Genomic DNA, 7,282 nt, shown 5'->3' with positions numbered 1-7,282 from the left:
GTCCCGGTGCTGCTTCCCCTTGGTGGTCCCTGAGACCAGCCCCTCGGTTACACTGGTCCTGGACCCCAGGGCAGGGCCACGCATGCCCTCCAGGGAGCACGTCGTCAGGTGCCCCATCTTCATCCCTGGACTGAGTGTATCCCCAGCTGGGGCCACCCGGGCTGGGCCCCTGGGATGCTCCCCTCTGTCATGGGGGAGCCGTGAGCCTCTCTTAAGCTGCAGTCCTCTGGTTCCTCCTTCCGCGCCCCCAAAGGAGTGCCTCTCTTCTCTCAACCAAGAGGAAAAGGCAGAGTGGAGGCCTCCCTGCCACGTCTGCCCAGCCCAGGGCTTTCCACCTCCTCTGGGAGCCATAAAGAGTGTGGGCTTCGGTGTCTGAAGGACTTGGGTTCAAATCTCTCCTTTGAACGGGATCTGGGGCTAGTCTCTCAACTGCTATGAGGTTCCATTTCCTTCTTTGTAAAATGAGAATATTAATTTCAACTCCAGTTGAGAGAATTAAGTGGGAAAATGTGCAACAAGGCACGTAACAGGGTACCCGGCACCGAGCAGGAACTCAGTGCATTTTCCTCCTCATCTCCTTTCCCTCCCAGTTGGTCTGTTTCTCCCCTGTCGGGCCAGGTGGTCCTTAGTCCCCTTTCCACAGTCTGCATGACCTCTCTCAAAGCCCCTCCCTTTGGGGGGGTGGGGCCACTGATGTCCTGTTTTGCAGATGGGGAGCCTGTGTCCAGAGGGGTGACTCTACCATGGCCAGCCTGGAGACCAGGCTTTCTCCAAGTCTTCCTCTGACTTAGCCTGGCTGGGCCACGGCCACATCTGGGAGGTGTGCGTTGACTGGAGGATGACCAGGACCAGAGGGAAAATTAGATCTCGTTGTCTTGGCCAAATTGACGTCTAAGATATGTCTTCTCCATCTTGCTCACCTCTCATTGGGCATCTGCCTTCCCTCCCGCTGTGTTTTCCTGTAGCCACACACATGTGCCTAACTCTCACCAGAATCTTCTAGTCATTTGTATCTTAAGATACTAATTTTCGTTTCATAAAAATACTAACTTGCTTATTTGTTATCTTACATGAGTCTCTCTTTGTTTCCTCTTTATGTCTGAAAACTTGCTTACAAGCTCCTTGGACTCAGGGACCACATCTTCTGCTTTTCTTGTGTTTGTTTTCTTAGTGTCTAGCATATTGCTGAGCTCCCGATAGGTCCTGGAAATATTTTGTGTCTGCTTTTCAGTCCACAAAAGCAATAGTAGCTAACATCTCTAAATAAGTTAGATGGTTCACCAAACAAAGCTCTGTTATATCGTTTTATCTTCTTACCTACCATGGAGGGTAGTTATTATGGTAATAGGAAAACTGAAGTTCAGAGATACTCAGTGACTTGTCCAGGGTTCCACAGCTAGTAATTTTGAAGCAGGGTATGTGGGACTGCAGGACATGGATTGAGCAAGGCTTTAGATGCACAGCACGGTGGAGCACATGCTTGGGTTCTTCAGAATTTAATCTTGCTGCTTGGAAAACTCACGGCTTAAGTTTGTCCTAGTCGAGGGACATAACTGGAGTGATAAATCTGATCTGTATCCTTAAGATGGTTGAGTCCGTCTTTGGTCTCAGACTGAAAGGCTCTTTAGGAAATTATTTCCTTATGTTAACTTTTTTTTTAAATGGAGTTTTTGGACTAAATACATATTTTCCATTTTTTTATTGCAGAGCACAGTATTTATCTCATAGAGAATTATGATAAACCCCCTGAATGTTTCATGTTTTTTTCACGATTCATATGGAACAAATTAAAAATAACTTTCCATGGTACAGATTGCCCCAGAGAACGGCTCAAAGACCCTTCCTTCCGCCTGCTTCCTCCAGCTTTTCGTCCGCCTCGAATTTCAGCACCTACAATCTGAGAGAGGCTGGGGTGAAGAGGATCCCCGGGGAGCACCAGGCCCCTCATCCCGAGCAGAATGCGTATCTGGAGACTTTGTTCGATGGGCCACCGGGTCTGTGAAGGAGAGGTGTCATTTAGGATGATTTTTTGCTTATAGGCATACACAATTGGGAAGACTGCTGATTTTTATTACTTCGTTCAGATTTTAAATATACTTTGTCAGTCACTTCAGTAAGTATTTTAAAAAAGAAAAATGTAAGCCCCCAACATGAGCTTCCAGCAGATGCCCTCTGCTAGAACATGTTTGTAAAACACTTTTGACTTGATTGAATCTGCGAGTTTCTAGGATTTGAATTGCCACGGTTACACTCAACTCTACCGCAGTGTGCCCCAGTTACAGGGCTAAGAAGTGGTTGAATGTGGATTTAAATCCATGTCTATTGGACTAGGAAGGACTGTTTGAGTTCCACTCCACCATGTTGCTTCAGAAAAACTGCCTCTGCGTGGTGGCCCTGCCATTCTATACTGGTGACCTTAAGAAAATCACCATCTTTTCAGTAGAGTGAGGCAATGTAACCAGTTTCAGTGAGTTATTGTGAAGAGTAAATACACATGAAGCGCCTAGTTATTCGGTACATTTTGGTGAGAAGCCAAAATATTGGGACAGTGAACCTGTGGCTCTTGCTCAGGGAAATCTGGGCGGGGCGGGACCAGAGCTGGCAACGTCCCATGTTTCTTCACATCCTTTTCACTCCCGCCCCCTACAACCTAAACATACTCAAAAGGAGTGGGTCTGAATTTCTCCAAAAGGACAGTGGGCAGCATCAGCTCTGAGGACGTTTTTCCAACACTGAGCAGGGAGTTCAGAAGGAAGGCAATCCCTTTGCTAACCACGGAGAGCTGAGATGCCCCAGCCACTGGGTTTGTGGAGAAGACACTTAATTGAGGTCTCAGGGCTGGCTGTCCAGACATGGAGAGGGAACTGGGTCTTCTCTCTATGATCTTTCTTGGCCCCAGTGGGCCAGAGAGAGTAGAGGCAATGGCAGGAAGTGCCAGGTAGGTCCCAGTGTCTGTCGGTCCATCCTTCCATCCATCCATCCATCCACCCATCTGTCCGTCCATCCATCCATTTATCCATCCATCCATCCATCCACCACCCACCCACCCACCCGTCCGTCCATCCATCCATCCATCCACCCACCCATCCGTCCATCCGTCCGTCTGTCCGTCCATCCATCCATTTATCCATCCATCCATCCATCCATCCATCCATCCATCCATCCATCCACCCACCCACCCGTCTGTCTGTACGTCTGTCCGTCCGTCCGTCCGTCCATCCATCCATCTGTTCATCCATCCGTTCATGCTCCTTTCCACATATATTGAAACCTAATTCCATGTTAGCCAGTTGGGCTTAGGGCTGAGGATACAGATGTAAATCTCAAAGGTCACTGTCCTCTAAGACCACTCTCAGCCTCTCTCTATCGAGTAATTCTGGTTAACTTTTTTTTTTTTTTAGAAATTCACGTTCTTTTATTTATTTATTTATTTATTTATGACTGTGTTGAGTCTTCATTTCTGTGCGAGGGCTTTCTCTAGTTGCGGCAAGTGGGGACCACTCTTCATCGCGGTGCACGGGCCTCTCACCATCGCGGCCTCTCTTGTTGTGGAGCACAGGCTCCAGACGCGCAGGCTCAGTAATTGTGGCTCACGGGCCCAGTTGCTTCGTGGCATGTGGGATCTTCCCAGACCAGGGCTTGAACCCGTGTCCCCTGCATTGGCAGGCAGATTCTCAACCACTGCGCCACCAGGGAAGCCCTCTGGTTAACTTTTTCATAGAATTTTTCATTATCTGAAATTATGTTAGGTATTTTTTTTGCATGTCTCCTCTGCTGGAACATTAGCTCCATTAGAGCGGGAACCTTGTTTGTCTTGTTGACAGGTATGTTCTCAGTGCCTCCCATGGTGTCTGGCAAATAATGATTAAACAAGCTGACTTCAGAGGGATTAATGGTGCTGACCGAGCACAGGGAGTTCAGGAACCACAACAAAAAAGTGGTAGGTTCACCCTGGGCAGGAGGTAATTACACTGGTGGCAACTCAGAGGGAAGCTACTTGTTTTGCAACTGTGACGGATTTTTTTTTTAAGCAAAGAACAATTGGCCAACAACACTATGTTAGTTCCTGGTGCACAGCGTAGTGATGTGATGTTTCTATACATTACAAAATGATCACCATGATAAGTCTAGTTACCATACATACCCACACAAAGTTATTACAATATTATTCACTATATTTCCCATGCTGCACATTTCATACCCGTGACTCATTTGTTTTGCAAATTGAAGTTTGCACCTCTTAATCTCCCTCACCTATTTCACTCATCCCCCCACTCCCCTCCCCTCTGGCAACCTCTGATTTGTTCTTTGTATCTATGACTCTGTTTCTGTTTTGTTATTTGTTCTTTTTTTTTAGATTCCACATGTAAGTGAAATCATATGGTACTTGTGTTTCTCTGTGGGATTTATTTCACTTAGCATAATACCCTCTGGGCCCATCCATATTGCTACAAATGGCAAGATTTAATTCCTTTTTATGGCTGAGTGATATTCCATTGTGTATATGGAATATATATATCATATCTTTGTCCATTCATCAATCAGTGGACACAGGTTGCTTCCATATCTTGGCTATTGTAAATAATGCTGCAATGAACATAGGGGTGCATGAATCTTTTCAAATTAGTGTTTTCATTTTCTTCAGAAAAATACCCCAAAGTGGAATTCCTGGATCATATGATAGTTCTGTTTTTAATTTTTTGAGGACCCTCCATACTGTTTTCCATAATGGCTGCACCAATTTACATTCCCACCAACAATGAATGAGGGTTCCCTTTTCTCCATATCCTCACCAACACTTGTTATTTATTGTCTTTCTGATAATAGCTATTCTGACAGGTGTGAGGTGATAGCTCATGTGGTTTTTCATTTGCATTTCCCTGATGATTATTGGTCATCTGTATGTCTTCTTTGTCACAATGTCTATTCAGGTTCTCTGTCCATTTTTAATTGGGTTGTTTGCTTTGTCAAGGTTGAGTTGTATGGGTTCTTTGTATATTTTGGATATTAACCCCTTATCAGATATATTGTTTGCAAATATCTTCTCCCATTCAGTAGACTGCCTTTTCATTTTGTTGATCATTTCCTTTTTAGTTTAATGTAGTCCCATTTGTTTACTTTTGCTTTTGTTTCCCTTTCCTGAGCAGACAGATCCAAAAAAAAAAAAGAAAAAAAGAAAAAAATTGCTAAGACCATATACTGCCTATATTTTCTTCTAGGAGTTTTATGATTTCAGTTCTTACAACTGAGTTTTTAATCCATTTGAATTTATTTTTATATATGATGTGAGAAAGTAGTCCAGTTTGATTCTTTTGCATGTTGCTGCCCATTTATTGAAGAGGCTGTCTTTTCCCCATGGTATATTCTTGCCTTCTTTGTCATAGACTAACTGACCACGTAAGTGTGGATTCATTTCTGGGCTCTCTATTCTGTTCCATCAATCTATGTGTCTTTTTGTTCCAGTACTATACTGTTTTGATGACTATAGCTTTGTAGTATAGTTTGAAATCAAGGCGTGTCATTCTTCCATCTTTGTTCTTTCTCAAGATTATTTTCGCTATTTGGGGTCTTCTATGTTTTCTTACAAATTTTAGAATTATTTGTTCTAGCTCTGTGAAAAATGCCATTGGTATTTTGATTGCACTGAATCTGTAATTGCCTTGTGTAGTATGGTCATTTTAACAATATTAATTTTCCCAATTCATGAGCATGCTGTATCTTTCTATTTGTTTGTGTCATCTTCAGTTTCTTTCATCAGTGTCTGATAGTTTTCAGAGTACAGGTCTCTTATTGTCTTGGTTAGCTTTATTCCTAGGTATTTTATTCTTCTTGATGCAATTGTAAGTGGGATTGTTTTCTTAATTTTTCTTTCTGAGAGTTCACTGTTAGTGAATAGAAATGCAACAGATTTCTGTATATTAACAAAAATATGGAACACTTCACAAATTTGCGTGTCATCCTTGCACAGGGGCCGTGCTAATCTTCTCTGTATCATTCCAATTTTAGTATATGTGCTGCCGAAGTGAGCACTGTAATAGATTTTTTTTACCCTTCCTCATCCACAAACTTTTCCCTGTAACTGTGGAGGGCCCTCCCACCTGGCTTTTGGCTTGGCCATGTGATTTGCTTTGACCCCTAGGGTTTAGCAAATGGGATGCAGACTGAAGCTTCAAAAGCCCTCACTCAGGTGGGTTTACTGCTCTTGCCCTCCTGTCATCACCACAGGAACGTGCCTGGGCTAGTCTGCTTTGGGCTGAAAGATAAGCAGAGCAGAACACAGTTTCCTTGGAGATTCTAACCAAGGCCATGTGAGTGAGGCCAGGTTACATAACTGAGCATAGCTCATGCTCCCAAACCCCACAGACTGTGCACTGAATTTGTTGCTGCATGCCACTGCAGTTTTGTGGGTACAGTAAGTCCCCTACATACGAATGAGTTCCGTCCCCAGAGTGCGTTCATAAGACCAGTTTGTTCATAAGTCCAACAAAGTTAGCCTAGGTACACAACTAACACAATCGGCTACTGTACTGTAATACGGTACTGTACTCCAATAGGTTTATAATACTTTTCACACAAATAATACATAAAAAACAAACAGAAAAAATAAAGAATACATTTTTAATCTTACAGTGCAGTACCTTGAAAAGTACAGTACAGTACCAGCTGCATCACCACTGCTTTTACGCTTACTTCTGGACATCCTGGGCTTGAAATAAAGATAACGTACTACTGTACCCTATATAGTACTGTACAGTAAACTACACAAAAGCACAACGGCGTGTAGAGGATGCACACATGTGACAATGGACGCCAGATACGTGAACTAACTTACATGATTGGATATGCGAATGCACGTTCGCATCTTTGAAAGTTTGAAACTTGAAGGTTCATATGTAGGGGACTTACTGGACTTGCTATATAGCATTATTGCAGCAATAGATAACATACAGGAACTTTATAAGGGGGCCAAGATACACACTTTCCACTGGCCTTAGTTAGAATGATAATAATTGTGATAGTAGTGCTAATTATTCATTACTAGGTTTTGGATACCCACAGACTTTTCTAGGAACGTTCTATGTTTTATTTCTAGTTCTCACAGTAAACTTACAAGGTTGGCAAAACGATAAGACCATCACCACTTCTGCTACTTACGGAGCTGTGCACACCAGTGATTGAGGCCATAGGGAGTGGGGTCAGATGGCCTGGGTTCACCTCCCTTCCAGCTCCACCAGCTTCACCTCCCTTCTCGTTTTGTGACTTCGGGCAACAAAGAGGTTAT

General features: G+C 43.6%; 1 non-coding gene across 1 annotated transcript; it reads right to left on the bottom strand.

Annotated features, from left to right (window-relative positions):
* Positions 1-5,923: 5,923 nt before the first annotated feature.
* Positions 5,924-6,030, bottom strand: LOC132347146 (U6 spliceosomal RNA). Its single transcript, XR_009497103.1, has one exon. It is a non-coding gene; the product is annotated as a U6 spliceosomal RNA (small nuclear RNA).
* Positions 6,031-7,282: the final 1,252 nt, after the last annotated feature.

Source organism: Balaenoptera ricei, chromosome 13 (assembly GCF_028023285.1).
Source record: "Balaenoptera ricei isolate mBalRic1 chromosome 13, mBalRic1.hap2, whole genome shotgun sequence".
Classification (NCBI taxonomy): Eukaryota; Metazoa; Chordata; class Mammalia; order Artiodactyla; family Balaenopteridae; genus Balaenoptera; species Balaenoptera ricei.
This window is presented reverse-complemented; position numbering and strand designations above follow the sequence as displayed.